General features: G+C 40.1%; 1 pseudogene; it reads right to left on the bottom strand.

The window, feature by feature from the left end:
- Window positions 1-1,581: 1,581 nt before the first annotated feature.
- LOC139740612 (SWI/SNF-related matrix-associated actin-dependent regulator of chromatin subfamily D member 1-like) overlaps window positions 1,582-17,424 on the bottom strand; it is a 272,207-nt pseudogene continuing 256,364 nt past the window's right edge.

Raw genomic sequence — 17,424 nt, 5'->3', positions numbered from 1 at the left:
GAAAATATAAATCAAAAGAATGCTGCATCCAGTGAAATGCCATTAAGCCTTACTACACCACCATCACATTGGAATGCCCTATTTATTTACTAATACTTCTAATTAAAAAAAAAATGTTTGAATGCCTATTGTTTCATACAAATGAAAAAAAACCACAAAAACACCTGTGTGAATGCCTTTTTTTTTGTATTATACAAATGATACACACTTAAATCTGCTTTAGAGGCCACCTGCCGTATATGACCACTGAAAAGATTCCCCCTTGAGAAGAGCAATATTAAAGACCCTGTCTATAGTGGCCAGCCTTTTTGTCTCCCTTGGGTCACTGCTATAGACAGGTTTTATTGTAGTACCCATGACTGAATCCAGAGACTCCAACCCCCAGCACTTTCTGATCTGGAGATTCTCCCGCCCGAAACCCCTAGCAAACAGGAGACTCCAAGTTGATGTGTGCGAAGTTCCTAGGGTTCTAGATGTTCTCTGGTGCTATCTAAGGCTTATTTTTTAAACATAAGATAGCAATAAGTAAGAAATCCTTTCCACCGGGAGACACAAAGCCAGGGCGGGAGAAATCAAATCTCAAACGGGAGAACAGTAGATTTTGTAAAAATGGGCTTTCGGCGGGAGATCTCCCGTCGAAAACGGGAGAGTTGGAGTCTCTGTGAGTCCATAATTTAGTGTCTGTACTTGTCTGATCTCCCGTCAAAAACGGGAGAGTTGGAGTCTCTGTGAGTCCATAATTTAGTGTCTGTACCTGTCTTTTGTACATGGGTAGATTACCATTAGTATGATCCTTAGCATGGGTTAGCACTGTCACTAAATATTACAAAGGTAAGTGCATCTACACTGCACAAGCAGTCAAGAGGTATTTTAAAGAAGTAATCCCTACTGGGAGTAATGGTTAGGTACAAAGTTGTTGTTTTTTAATACCCCTCCTTTCTCAATCTACCATGGGAGGATAAATGCATAGCAGTAAAAGCCAATACGGATGCACCAAGGCATCACAGATAACAAGCTTTTACAGCTCTTTAACACACAACTGTACTCTACTTTGATTGAGTCATGCTGGGTTCATGTTAGATTAATGTTGCTTGCTGAAGTTACTATTCTTAAAATCAGTTTATATTCTGGCCCAGCATCCTCTTCCAAGGACACAGTGAAACATACTAACACCCTTACAGTGGTGACTAGTAGTACCAGTATGAGATGAGTCAAGGAGCAGGGTTGAGAGTAACATCAAAATTAAATACCACTGGCAAGGACTTGCAGTTGAAAGCGTAAATGAAGTTCACCCACAGTCCCACACATACTATATGATGTCCCTTATTCAATGAGAGGACAGGGTCATCTCTTGATTGAAAATGATTAGTGAGAATACACAGATTTTTGAATGGTAGCTGTTCCTTTCTAGGTTTTCCCTCTAGCCCTCTAATCCTCAGATTACTCCATAAAAACCTTCACCACGATTTCAATCTACATAAATTACAACCTGCGCTTCCATCTCTTGTGATGCGACAAGAAAAGACTGTAGAGGGCGCTACGATGAGTTAAAAATACTGAGGGTGTCAGAGACTGGTCGGTGCGGAGACGACAGAGGGCGCTATGTATTACGTATACCCAGGGCCTGTTCCAGCTCGGCCCGGCGCTGCTGCACCTTGCTGAAGAAGTAGCGCCGCACTGCCTCCTGAGCCCAGGGCTGGTAGTAGAAGTCCACTCTACGCTCCTCCTCTGGATTGGACACTACCTCCGTCATACACTGTGGATGGGAGGATAGATGGAAGGATGGACGGATGGATGGAAAGAAGGATGGATAAATTGTTGAGTGGGTGGACAGAATAGCATTGGTTTGAATTCTCATTTGCAAAAAAAAATAAATAAAAAAAATCACTTTAATACTGATCACATCTCTATATGCATCTTTTTTTTTTTGCACACTCTAATTTCATATATGAACCTGATTTCATCTCATATTTCTTAAAAACAATTTATAAATGTCACAGCTGACTGCTTTAAAGCCACTATTCACCATTGGGAGAAGTCAATAAAAAATGTTCGAATCATCACATTTAATACATATTTACAGTTCAGTTGTATCACAAAACATCCTTCCATACAAAAATTTGGCAATAAAGAAGAAAATATAAGGAGATATCACTAATTTCCTCAATAAACCATAACAATAGACGGTTTCTGGAAACAATTCAAACAATCAAACAAACAAGTTGACAAACAAACCAGCAAATACAACTGTAAGTAGACAAATACAAAAACCTAAAAACAAGTAGACAAACAAACAAAAAAGTAGACAAATAAAGAAACAGACAGACAGACAAACTAGTCTCACTCACCTTAAGATCTCTGACCTGAGAGACCAGCCACTCACTAATGAACTGCTGAGGGTCTCTAGCAAAGCCCAGCATGAACTCCCTTTGCACTTTGAGCTGGTTGATGGTCTCAACTGTCTCATGAATCTGTGGGATGGGGCAGATAGATAGATAGATAGATAGATTATAGACAAATAGATAGATAGATAGAAGGATAGATTGATAGATAGATGGACAGACAGACAGACAGATGGACAGATGGATAGATAGATAGATAGATAGATAGAGATAGATAGATAGATTGATAGATAGATAGATAGATAGATAGATAGATAGATAGATAGATAGACAAATAGATAGATAGATAAATAGATATAGATACATGGATAGATAGATAGATAGATAGATAGATAGATAGATAGATAGATAGATAGATAGATAGGTAGGTAGGTAGGTAGATAGAGAGATGAATAGATAGATAGATATAGGTAGATAGATAGATAAAGTTGAAGAGAGGTATAGAAGAATATGTAAAATGGTGATGTGGATCCTTATCAAATGATTGGCCGAGAGCTATCACATGACTAAACTTTTATTTTGCCTAAAGGCCCAAATTTACTATTTAACAGTTGTCATAAGGATACTAATGACTAGTGTTCACGACTGCTCATCTGTGGTCAGTAGCATTGCCTGTTGTACAAAGGCATTGCAATTATTTGTGTGTGTGGTTTAGTTAGCTTGGAGCTGTCGCAGGCCTGGGAATCATGCGAAGACAGGCGCCATGGAATTGAAATCATGTCACCATTTTATAAAACAAATAATGCACATGACTTGGTTGGGTAAAGGTAAAATTATCCACTGTCCATTACTTTCAAATAGTTGTACCTCATGTGTTTCCAACTGTTCCAGAGTCACTATCAGGAATCTCATCTCATAATACCATTTGAAGAGAATCCCATCAGAGCTTTGGGAGAAAGCTCCATTATCAGTGTGGTTAGCAATCAGATATTATACAAGTGGAAAGTTTGGGTCATTTTGCACGACATGAAACTAGTGGGAATTACTTTTGCTTGTTATTTTTGCATGTGCACTGAATGTGCGCTTGAATTATACACACAGGTACCATGCCACATGTTTGCATCTAGTCAGGATAGGCTACACTTGTTTTTACATGTGATTATAACTAATATTTATATGATATTGGATGGCCTTGAGATTAATACAAGGAAATATTGGACGAGCTATGCACAAATATTGGACGAGTCGAAGACGAGTCCAATATTTTGCTTAGCGAGTCCAATATTTCCTTGTATTAATCGAAAATATGACATTCAATATCATCATTATTATCCTACAGAGGATTTTAGCAAAGGAAGTTTTCACTTAGGCCTACCCTTTCTGTCTCCGACTCCGAGTGCTGTTCCTACTGTGTAGTGATCCTGACATGGGGTATGGTACATGTACACTCTTCAGTGCAAGTTAATCCACTTCAGTCTCTGATAAAACAGTGATCTATTATCCAAGATAGCCGTCATGTTACTGTTAGACCGATATCTAGCTAATTTAGACCAGAATTAGATGTATTTGTATCCGAGATCTGAGAAACAATTCACGTCACATCTACCGTAGATCGTGAAAGATCGAATTAGGCTACTACTACCACAACTAGTCCTACTGTGCTGTATATAACGTACTTGTACACACGTACGTAAATGTACAGTAACTGTAATATGCATATCGCGCATGCAAATGCAAGCGCAGTGGCGGCGGCCGGCTACATTAGGGAGCTTTAGATTTTAGACGCGCGGACGTTCAAAGGGAAAAAAACATGGTCTGAGCGTGCGCAGTAGCGCACGTCAAGCTACTGCGCACGCTCAGACCATGTTTTTTTCCCTTTGAATGTCCGCGCGTCTAAAATCTAAAGCTCCCTATTATATCGCGCGCGGGCTATCTAGCAGTAGCGCTGAGCATGCAGAGCTGCAGATCAATCGTCGCCTTGCGCCTGCATGCACAAAAAAAAAAATGCAACTTGTTTTCATCAAACCTAAATTTAACTTCCTGTTATGAAAGTGATATTTTGAAAAATTGTGTGAAAAACAATTTCAACTAATTGATATAGGAAATTTGTTTGTATAAACACAGAATTTTAGAAGAAACGATATTCTAGTTAATTCATGATTGACCAATCACAGACGTTTTTACTTCATATTTCAGGTCATCTCGTATATATCTCAACCAATCACGGTGCAGTTTATAAAAAACTTTGGGGAATCCCCTCTTGCCCTCCAATATTTTAAATATTGGTCGCCTCGGCCAAAATTATTGGTCGAGTACAACAAACCTTCTAAGTGGGTCGGAGGTTATGAGGTGCGTCGACAAAATAACACTTGTATTTGGGCTCTAAAAATCCTCTGTATGGATAATAATACGGAATATTGTAGGGGGATAAAATTTGTGTTACTTGTAGATTTCTTTACATTTGCATAGTCCTAGAGTGCGAGTGACTTTGCTGCCATAATGCTGACCAGTTACCAAGGAATTTCTATGTTTGTAGCTCCTGTACATTTTAGTTGGAGGAGGTATGAACTTCCGTCATGGGGGTTTGGAGTCCTTTAAACAATGCATTACCTGATCTACAAACCACAGTGACAAATCCAAACAGCCTGTAGCTTTAGAGTAAGCTAACATGAAGGTCTTTATCACCACATTTAATTGGCAGCCATACTGTGACAAGTATTTCACATGGTGAACTCTTTACCTGCCAGCAACCAGGTACAGTAAAACCACAAGTTTAGATATTTATGGAAATAACAAACTGATCAATCAAAGGAGTATTTTCATCTCTTGCTGCGGTATGCACTGGACCCTGAAATTTGACACATGTATAGTGATGTCATGTAATGTCGTGGAGCAGCAAGCCACAAGTGCTGATATCAAGAGTGGATGAGCGCCCTCTGTTGCCCAAATCTGTCACACACACACACACACACACACACACACACACTGCCACTGGATAGATTTGTGCATCACTCATTATCCACACCACACCACATGCTAGAGTGACTGAGTCTATAAAGCAAACCATGAAGTGCAATAAAACACTTTTGAGTCTCAAACGTTGCAAACTCTTGATTCAGATGTAAGAATCCCAATCTCATCTTTAACATTTCTTGGTATAATTGAAATACCCAGCGTAAGCTTAACGAATAAGCTCTTAAAAATACAGATTTGTCAAGAATCTACTGTCACAGCTCTCTGTTAATACCTGTAGGTAAAATGATACCAGTTTGCATATATACCATACTGTAATCAAAGGAGATTACTGGTATTGGAATTTGCCATATTCATAATCTATGATATCAACTCAGTTTGTGAAAATTTTGAGCAAGGAAAATCCATCCACACTTTGTTCATTTATTTTCTATGATGGTGAGAATATTCTTTGGCAGGAGGTCACAACCTTGTCAACTGAAATTCAAATGTTGAAAAGGTGATGGTCTATGGTCTCGGGAAAGACTAGTGTGGTAAGTTAAGGTCTGGCCGGCCGGATGCAATGGGGCACCACTTTGGTGAAGGCGGCACCACTTTGGTGAAGGCGGCAGACCTGCAATACCACATCCAAACAGACCAAGGTGTTGGTGTTAGTGGTGATGGGAAGGGGAAATTGGGAGTTGGGGGGGGGGGGGGGTAGAAATAAAATGGTGGCAGTGGGAATGGTAGCGGTAAGAGTGGTAATAGTATTGAAGAGAGAGGTGGTGGCAATGTTGAGAAGATGTTAGTGGTGATGATAGGGTTGGTTACCATGGGGATGGGATGTAGATGATAATGAGTACTGGTAATGAGTACTGGTGGTGATGGAAATGGGAAGGAATAGTGTTGATAGTGGTGATGAAGGTGGTATGTGGTGGCGATGAGAGAGACGGTGTTGGTGATGATGATAGGGGATGGAGTTGGTGGTAATGGGAGGGGATAGATTGGTGGGGGTTATGGGAGCTGTGGTGGTGATGGGTTGGAATGGTGGTAATAAAAGCAGTGGTAGTATGAGAGAGGTGGTGGCTGAGGTGATGGTGGTGGTGGTGATGTTGGTGGTTGCCATGGGGAGGGGATGCTGGGGGTGATGGGCAGTGGTGGTGCTGGTAGAAATGGGAAAGGACAGTGCTTATGGTGCTGATGAGCCACGGTGATGGTGGAAACGGGAGGGAGCAGTGTTTAAGATATGGTTGTGCTGACAAGTGGTAGTGGTGGAAATGGGAGGGGATAGTGGGGACAGTTACGTGGTGATGGTGGTGATGTAGGTGGTGGTGATGGTGGGAGGGGATAGTTTGGTAGTGGCTATGAGAGTTGTGGTGGTGATGGGGTGGGGATGTAGGTAGTGGAGGTGATGAGAGTTGTGGTGGTGGTATAGAGAGTGGTAGTGGTGATGGAGGGGTTCTATGGTGGTGTATGAGTTAATCAATGTTGGTAGAGGTGAGAGTGATGACAAGGGATGTTGGTGGTAAGAGTAGTGGTGGTAGTTATCATTTGGGAAGGGGTGGAATTAGGTAGGTCATGTGGTCTTAGTCACTTTACACAGCAGGAAAAGATGTGAGTTACTGACTCAGATGCCTGGACAAGATTATTGGGATTGTTTTGTTTTGTTTTTTTCATTTTTGTTTTTGAATATGACAATCATAAGACTGTCTAGACTGTATCTCCATTGTCTGCATAAGAAGTATGTCTTCTTTCCACACTTTATCTTCTTGATACAGATTAGAACTTTAGACTCACTTTACCCCCTTTTAACCCAATGAGGTCAAATTCCGAGTATACTTGGGCAGGGGTCTATGGGAAATGCGTGTTGTAGCAAAATCAGTCCGTCCTTAATGGGTTAAAAGTTCCTAGGATGTGACAACATAAAAGCTGTCATCTAGAAACTATCAATTAAAGCTTCATCAAGAGAAGAAGAGTCAAAGTTTGATTGCATCGGGGGTGTGTTGACAAACCAAGTATCTCATCCCAAGGTCACGGGGTCAGCAATAAGCTGGGTCAAACTCTGGAAGAGCACACAGTCAGTCGAACTCCGAAGGGTAAGCGAGTTTTCCTAGAATGAAACACCAGGAGGAGTAACCCAACTCCCTCTCCCCCCCCCCCCTTCACCAGCTTCCAGTGCATCCTAATCCTCCGTGTCACTCCCTATTACTCCTCGCCACTGGTATAAGGGGCGCGCAGCCCATCGGGCAGGGCTGGGGTTTGGGGACTGCCGTGGGGTAGTCTCCCAACATGCAGACCCTACTCTGGCATCATCTCAACAGACAACCGGTTTCCATGCATTACGCATACCATTGGATGGAACTATGAGAGTTTCTGACAACCACAAATCTTACCTCCATGGCTTGCCCTACATAGCAATGACGTACGTATGTACACAAACTGGATTCTGAGCACGGGACTGTTTCAGTGGGAACAGGCTAAGTGAATGGCTTGTTGTGAGGTCATTTGGAAAAAGATATTGTTGATTTAAAATTGTATATTAAGATACACACATGTAAAACTGACTGCCAGTTAAACAAAATGTAATTTATTCTCAAGATTATGATTGAAAGAAACAAACATGTATTCTTTCATGAATCCTGTCCAATTTAGCCATTTGTAGATAATCTATTCATTGATTTCTGGCCCCTTGTTTGATATATTGTCTGTTGTATTCTACTTCTATGACTGACTAAATGAATTTTAAAAATAATAGACAAAGTGTTTCAAAGACTCTCTATATATATATACCATGAATTATTACATTATATGTACATTTGTTATTACATTTATATTACATAAATGAATAATATGAGAACCTGAATATTAATTTGAGGTACACATGCATATTTCTTCATCTACTGCTATACTCCTTGATCACAAATTCAACTGCTCACAAAATTGTCAGGAAGTCCCGGTTCACGCTAAAAGTTAGACAAGTTTGCCAATTATATGGTGTGAACCGTTTTGAACCTTGTGACCTCTTGACCCAATAAACGGAGATGGCTTCTCACCTTGTTGTCCAGGCCGGCTATCTCTTGCTGACTGGCCATCGAGAGAAGGAAGGATTTCATCTGTTCCTTCAGCGTGTCATCCTGTGGAAAGAGAATTCATTCACTCGTTCAGTCATTCCTAGCACCTTCTTTTTTCTCTCAGTCACACAAAATGTTAGTACTACAAACAACATACATGTCTGTTCATGGCATGAAATACCTGCGAATTGGAGCCGACGGCCTTTTTCGCACAATGAAATTTTCACGAATTGTCATCAGCATTCACTGCATACAGTGTAGACAAGAACTTTGGCAGGCATTTCAGTTTTGAGAATCTTGCCGCTCGCAAAATTTGTGCAAAATTCATGTATTAAAACATTTCTTGTTTTACAGTAGCAACATTTCCATTACATCTGTGGTTTGCAATCATGAACAGTTTCACTTTGCAGTACATTCCTAATCATTTCCTTTCTTTTCAGGGTTTGGTTTAGGATTATGGGCATCAAAGAGAGGTTAAGACAAACTTCTTCAAATGAACGAATAATCATCATATTGTCATATTCATGACAATGATAATTACTAAAAAAATCGAACGGCTCAAAATGGTCTGGAATGTATACAAAATTTTGAGCTCAATTGGAGCATTTCAAATTTTGATGCACGCATATGATGCACACATGTGCCAATCAGCAGACGTTACAGTGTTGTGTAAATAGATCACCACATGAAATACGCATCTGCTATTAAAATTTCATTGCAAAATGAGATTTAGAAATGAAGGTAGAGACAATAATGTGATGTGAGAAAATAGTGTCATAGAGATGTCATGGTTAAGTGATCATGTGGAAAAAAATGCTACAGCATCTTAAAGGACAAGTTCACCTTCATAGACATGTGGGTTTAGTGAATACAGCAATATTAATAGAACACATCAGTGAGAGTTTGAGGAAAATCGGACGATCCGTTCATAAGTTATGAATTTTTGAAGTTTCTGCTCAGTCATGGCTGGATGAAAAGACTACTTTAATAGCTTGTGATGTCACATGTGTACAAAGATATAAAGAAAGAATAAAGAAAATTCAACATATTTCCATTTTTCTTGCACAACAAAAGAACACTCGACTTCTCTCTTTCAGAAGGCAGGGGGAATGATATTACCCTTAACATACGTCAGTAACAAGTCGAAGAAATGTGCACTTTATTAAAAAAGTAAAGTTTTGTGAAATTCTCTTTTTATTTTCCTTACATCATTGTTAGCATGTGACATCATATACTGTAGTAGTCTTCCCATCCAGCAGTGACTGCACAGATACTTAAAAATATCATAACTTTTAAACGGATCATGCGATTTTCCTCAAACTTTCACTGATTTGTTCTACTAATATTGCTGCATTCTCTCAATCCTTATGTATATGAAGGTGGACTTGTCCTTTAAGATCTACAGACATGGTGACAAAATTTTCGAGAGATCACAGCTTGAAATTTTAGAGAAACAGGAGACACAAAATCTGGGAAGAAAAGAAAGAAAGGAAAATGATAAAACCAAAGAATTTGTACAGAAACAGAAGGTAATCTGTGAGCTTTCACAGATCACCTTTTAAGAATGGTGACAACGACATATTCGTCCTACACAGTCCTAGCAACACAATGAATGTTTATATAAATTTACAATACATTCACGACATCATCGCAACATACAAATGCTCAAACAGTTTTAGGCTCGTGATTCTGCCACAGAATTTTTTTTAGAAAACCACATCCTCATACGCATATCAATCAAGCAATTTGAAGATTTTTTAAATTTCATTTAATTATTATTATTATTTTTTGTTGTTGTTGAGAGTATGGAGTCTATGGTGAGAGTCAGGTACTGGTTGGGCAGGATGACTCAGTTTAACCAGGGAGGTGGGAAACTCCATCACAAGACACTCTGTCCAGTTTTGTAACTTACTGGAGATGATTCACAAAAGTCTGTGGAATGGACAAATGCAGACCACTGCAATGGTCAAGTCTGGACAGGCAGAATACACCTTGGTCAAGTATGTGGACAAGTTGACCGATTGATGTGCTTGTCATAATGGGGTGAGTTTTTTTTTAAATGAAAAGTGACTGCTACACCAAGAAATTAATCAGCCCTGGTGGACAGAAGACACAGGAGCCTCTTTGGCCAAATTATGTCATAAGAAACTGGTGCTGTGTATGCAAATGTTCTCAGTGTTTTATCAAATGCTTTAATTAAAAAACAATAAAAATGCTTGTATCTGCAATTGAATTTGTCACCCCTTTCAAATCGAACAAAAAAAAAACATATTCCACACCTCAAGAAAGACTAAAAGACTATGAAGTCAGAAACATCAAAAGTAGGTCAGTGGAGGGGGAGGGGATCGTAACCACTTCTCCCGATCCTCGCCCTGTTCACGAGGCAGCTTCACGTTCATTGCCATTCAAGACTCATCGCTAAAGTGGCCCAGAATTAAAATATTGCTTCAGTCCACTCCAGTCCTCGGGAAAATAAACAGAAAGTCGGGGACTGAATTGTTACGATGCTCACATCAGACGACTGGTAAATCATCTTCTGGCACAACTGAGCACTTGTTGCCGAACACGTGGAACTCACATGGATTTTTGAGTGTGGTGAAGAAAACGTGCTTGCAGCATCACTTTGCTCAGTATGACAATAAAGCAGCAGGGATGGTCGTCTTCCATAAGGTTAAAGGAAGAATATGGACAATAGAAAGAAAATATGAAGGGAATTCCACGAAATTCATTTTTCATGAAAATTACACATTCCATCAACTTGATACTGACATATGTTAAGGGTAGCAATTATTTCCCCTGCTTTCTGAAAGCAGTTAGTCAGGTGCTCTTTCATTAGGCTGGAAAAGTGAATTTCTGTGGAATTTTCTTTGAATTTTCTTAATATTGTTGTCCACACACATGTCATAACCTCTAGTAGTTTTCTCATCCAGTGGTTCCATCATCAAAACTTTAAAAATTCTTAACTTTTGCATCGATTGTCCGATTTTCCTCAAACTTTCATTGATGTGTTCTACTAATGTTGCTGCTTTCACTCAATCCACATTGCTCTTTGGGTTTGGGTTCCCTTTAATTTCTTTCTCTCTTGTTGGTTTACAATCTGCAAAGTTTGTGAGAGTTTGTTCATCTCTGACTTCTTCTGCCACTTTGGAGTAAAGCATGTCCATCACATGATAGCTTGTGTGCCTACACAGGATGATTTTATCATCTAGGCTGTGAATAACAAGAAAAATATCAGTCCGTATCTTAAGTATTTTTGAGCACTGTGTGAGACAAAAGCTTGAGGTGTCACAGTTCACATAAATTACGTCAAACATTTGCAGGTTTTTTTAAAAACTATTGGACTCATCATGAAAGTTATAAGAGTTTGAATTGTGATTCTACATGATATTTTGTTTTGTGCTGTGAATGCTGCAGCCAGGGCTTTATTAGCCAGTGAAAAATTGATTGAAAATATCAAACAAACAAACAATCACAGGAACAGGTAAGAGGAGAGCAAAATTTCTGACCCTGTACCGCATTTTGATGGGTGATGCTCATTATTCCAAGGTTTGTTAATCTGAAAATGAGATAAGGTTCTTTAATCCACAATTCATTATTCTGAAACATGCAAATTCTGTATGCATAGTAGAGGTTCATTAATCCAAATATGAAATACGGTTTGCTAATCTGAAATCCTAAAGATGGTGCATACTAACAAACCTTTGGAATAATGAACCCTTTCTCATTTTCTGATTTAATAATAAGGAACCTTCAAGATAAACAAACCTTACTTCATTTTTGGATTAATGAACGTGCAGAATAATAACTTCATTTCATTTTTGGATTATCGACCGCTCGGAACAGCAAACCTTATTTCATTTTTGGATTAACAAACCTTATTTCATTTTCAGATTAAAGAACCTTATTTCATACTCACATTAAGGAACCTTATTTCATGTATGGATTAACATATCTTTGGAATAACAAACTGTAACCAATCTGACAGGTCCTTGTGTGGGAGTCATGCTTCCCCCTCTCCTTCGCAATGGCTGAGCTGGGAGCATCATTTAATATCCTCTCTGTTTCAACTTAAGACTCCTTCTTATCGGAGCTTTCATGTGTTTTCATGTATTTGCAACCTCTGCAATGTTGCCTGAAGCATATAAAAGTGCAAAACAGAAAAAAAGAATAAGAAGCAAAGGTATCCTTGAAACTTTGACAAAAAAGATAAAAAGTGTTGCATTACAAAAACACTGACCACAAACCTTCTCATCAAGGTTAAAAAACAAACAAACACAACATACATGTACGACACAATTTCATAATGATACACTTCTGCCCTACAGATTTCCATACATCACATGCACCTCATCAACAGGCAGACTTCAATGATAAGAGTGAACATATGTGCAACATTTCTCAGGGACACAAATACACAAATGAATTGCTGAATAGCCCAGGAAATGTCTCAAGGCCTCATTTGATAGGCACACGGCCAAACATTATGGCAAAAACAAACTATCAATTACGCAGCTTTTTCTATCATCTACACAACTTTTTCAGCACCACAAACCGAAGATAGCAAGGCTCTTATTCTATCAGCCGCATTTTCACCAAATTTGTGTCAAACTTTTGGCAATCTCATATTGGCTCACTGGCATAGTGATGAGAAACGAGCAAACCAACCAATGAAAAAATGTCCTGAGAAGTCCACCCCGCTTTATATTCTTTGAAGCTCAACAAGCCTTAATGCATTATAAATTCTACATGCATTATTCCTGGGGAATGTTCACAAAGAATATAAGTCGAACTTAAATTTAAGATCAACTTAACAATATGGTAGGTGTGTGTGATTTCAATAACATTCTAACTTTCATATACAGGCATTAATTACCAAAATAAAGTAAGGGACAAAAATTTTTTTTTCTGCAAATTTTGATAACAATTTGAAGTGGATTCGGAAAACATTACATAAAACTAAGAAGGAAACCAATGGCATACCATAATTTTAAGTTGATCTTAACTTTTAAGTTTGACCTAAATTCTTTGTGAAACACCCCCCCCCCCCCCCAGCATCCTACCTACTTTCTCATATGAAAACATCTCCTTGAAACATTGCACTCTCCTCTGACACACCTTGAAGTTTGTTTTGAAAGACCTCATCTCCAGTGCTGACCAACCTTCCCATGAGGCTTTGCAGACGAGGGCTACTACAGAACCTCTGGCTAAGGGCGCGTTCATGCGAATTTCGTAGCCAGAATCACAAACATGAATCATGATTCAAAACGGTGTTTCAAATCACGGTCTCCGCGGAAGCGTTCATAGGGGCTTTCGAAACGCTGATTCTGGCTCAGCTCATCCTTTGCCATTGCGCAGCGCACTGCGCAGTTTGACCTTGTCTCTTCTGCGACTCGAGCCTGACCTCCTGTTAAATCCTTCTGACAACTGATCAGTCAGTTTATTGTATGCCTTTCCGTTTTTATTTTGGTGAATACCATCCAATAAGCTGTGGCATTTAGGCTCTGCCTACAGATCGAGGAAAAATCTTAATTCTTCGTCTCTCCAATTGTTTTCCTTGGTAGGCACAGCTGCAGCCATTACTATTATCAACTCATTCGGAGAGTAATTACATGTATTATTATAATAAACAGCTAGATACTATAGCATAGAATCGGTGTATGGCGTTGATGTAAACAAACTAGTGCAGGTATGGTACCGACACACACGATTCATAAGACGTACACAAGCGCGCGAACAGAGCCAGAAGCTGTGGTGGGATACCCCGTGAGACACACATGCGCACAGCGCACAATGATGTCATAGAATCATGATTGAAATCACGGTTGCGTTCATGCGGTTTCTGCGACTGTGATTCTGGCAGAATCATGATTCAAAACAGCCTTTTTTTCCGCGTTTCAGATCGGCATTTTGAAACGCGTTTAAATGGAAAAATCGCATGAATGCAACGCAACTAAACACGTTTAGCGACTAAACGCGTTTAGAAACGCAATTCTAGTTTCGCATGAACGCAGTCTCACTCTGGTTCTCCTACAGGGTGTTCAGACGCAAAAAATTTAAACTAGAATAGTATAGCTATACCAAAATGGTATAGCTATACATCTGAATGCTGGCTAACGAAACAACGTGTAATGAAACGAGGGTCAGAGCATCGTTTTGAAATAGAACTTGATAACGAATCAGCATTCCATAATGTCCATTGTGCGTCTGAGCAGGGATTAATGGGAGCATGCATGAAAGGTGACTCCATAGCTGTCACTCATTACTATAACAGCATGCGCAGTGGGAAACTGCACATCTACCAGTATACAACGTTTTCCAGAATGGTCGAGATTAACATCTGAACGGTCTGTTGGCTATGCGATGATTCTTTATACATCTTTCTTTATTGAGTTTTGGTATAAACTGGTTTGTGTCTGAACAGGGGGCGAGTAAGGCATCCTTGCCAGAAGGCATTGCAGAGGGATCATCCACGAAGTCCTGCATGATGCATACTACATTTGACCTCTGACCTCATGCATTTGGTGTGATGTGGTCCTCAGAAAATGAGGTCATTTGTACCCCATTCATACTGGGCATTTAGAGCCGCTCCAGGAACTCTCCTGAAGCCCTCTAAACTCTGAATGAACAGACAATCTAGTCCTGAGGTGCTCTAAAGCTGCATGTATGCCTCTCTCAAGGCTAGTTGCAGGAGCACTCCTGAAGCACTCTATAAACTCTGTCTAAGTGGTCACCAACATTTAGAGTGCTCTATAAGTGGTATGTGGTGCATACTGTGCAACAGTTTACATATTAGAAGTTCCTGCACAGCAGAAGGTCACTATGACACTTATGTCCCTCTAGAGCCACTTGGCATAGTGGTCACAGTGAGTGGTGATTCTCTGCACTAGGAAACTCAAGGTGTGTTCATGATTACTGTAAAACGAGGAATTTTCGCGTGTACTTTAATTTCGCAAATTTCGCGAGCGCCAAGATTCGCGAAATTAAAATGCACGCGAAAATCCTTGTTTACACTACATGCATTGAATGCCAGAGGCACTTCGCGAAAATTTCATGCCACGAAAAAGGCTGTCGGTTCCGATTCGTGAAAAATTCATGCCGCCAATATATCATGTTTTACAGTAAGATTTTTGGCCATTGTCAGCATTTGAAACGTGATTAGTGGAAGTTACGGTTGCATCCTGAGGCACTATGATATAAGTGCCATTTCAAAAAGGCCATTCCACACGCACAAAAAAGTGCATTTTCGATTTGTGATTTTCTCTAATCATGTTACTTGGGAAGGTTTAACGAAAAATCATGTATGGTTGGACCTACTACTCATCGACCGCCTAATGTTTATTTAAAAAAATATCGCAGACTAACTTGAGTGGCCTCGTTTCAGCTCCCCGCGGTATTATACAAATGATGCACAGGATAGAGTGCGCTAGTGTAGGCGTAGTGCACTCGAGGGTATTTACAATTGTGAAACATGCACGAGGCGAAGCCGAGTGCATGTTGCACTACATTGTAAATACCCGAGAGTGAGCTACGCCTACACTAACGCCACGAAATAATCCTGTGCATCATTTGTTTTATAAAATGGGTCGAAAATTCGAAAACTAACATCATTTTTCAGCGTTTTTCACGTACCTTTGTGGGTCAAGACGTCCGAAGATGTTCGTCCCAAACTTTTACGCACGTCGCACTCGCGGAAGTCCCGCACATACAGTATAAGACACTGGGGGGTTGGGTTTCCGGACACCCGCATGAAAACTTACTTATTTTACATAGAATATGCACCCTTTACCTTAAAGACTTGATATAGACTCCTCATATAGGCCTACTAGACAACATACTCTGAAAACGGCGTGAGAATTAACCTGCTAAATCGTTGGATTTGCTCTTCAAAGTGACTCCATGTACGCGTCCGGTCCCATAACGCTTGGTCTACTGTACTGTACAAAGTGTACGTATAGTACAGTATACGTACGTACGCCACATATGTTATGCACAAGGGAAGACAGGCCGGCCGGCCGGCAGCCCGAACTAGAAGTTGTTTACAGGATTGACAGCGCGTACGCGTATGCATGCAATTCATCAAAGGAGCCGCCGCGCGCACAGACGATCGGCAATCTACCATAGGATTACAGGCAGTGCAGTTGTACTGAAGTAAAGGAAGGAGGTGTGTCTCATTTCAGCGCTTCCTATTGGCTACATTCTTGAACCCATTTTATAACGCTTGTTATTAGGATCGACCGCTGTTTTTGCATTGACCGCAATGCACGCAAACCGAGTTGTATTGAACACTGTGTTGTAGAAAAAGTCTACGAAGCTTTTTAGAAACTTCCATAGACATTACATTGTGCTGTCATTACGATTCGGTGAAAATATTCATTCGAAATTTTGTCCTTGATTAAAACCATTAATGAACAGTGAATTTTTGCGTTTTCCCACACCATCCTCATCAACATTCAATGCATGTTGCGAAATCTGCTCTTTCTCGAGCTTGAAAATACTGAGCATAAACAGTACTGCAGTCATTCTGGATCGGAATTTCAAAAAGCTTCTGCCTTCACAAATTGAGTATAAATGCACCCTCAGAGGGGTATATACCTGGTAAGTCAAAGTGCTTCAGGAGCGCTCCTGGGCCCAACATTGTGTATGAATGGGTATTAAGACCACGGGAACCACTCACCTCTAATGAGATAATGCAATCTTTCATGAGAATCATAATACATGGTCACAGTGGTAGGCCTATTTACTGTTTCCATGTCTTTCTCAGGGGCAAGATACCAAAAGAAATCTTCACAGGTTTTTCCTGTCGAGATGGAATCTCCCCCTCACCTGTCGAGAGTAGCGGTGGCTTGCAACCTTCGTGATAGCCTCATCACTCAACTGAAACGGGATGAGATGTCCTGAAACTATCTACCTGCTCTCATGACCCACATTGCCCACACACGATCAGACTACATCAATGATTAGAGTGCCTTGAGTGGGGAATTTTGATTCGTTTCCAACAGTGATATTGAATACCCTACATTTTCCCACTCGAGGACGACCAAAAATGGGGTATTTTGCAT

The sequence above is a fragment of the Diadema antillarum genome, unplaced genomic scaffold, assembly GCF_040938485.1.
Source record: "Diadema antillarum isolate AM-2024a unplaced genomic scaffold, OU_Dant_1.0 scf00000030, whole genome shotgun sequence".
Classification (NCBI taxonomy): domain Eukaryota; kingdom Metazoa; phylum Echinodermata; class Echinoidea; order Diadematoida; family Diadematidae; genus Diadema; species Diadema antillarum.
The sequence above is the reverse complement of the archived record's forward strand: the minus strand, read 5'-3'. Positions and strand labels throughout refer to the sequence as shown.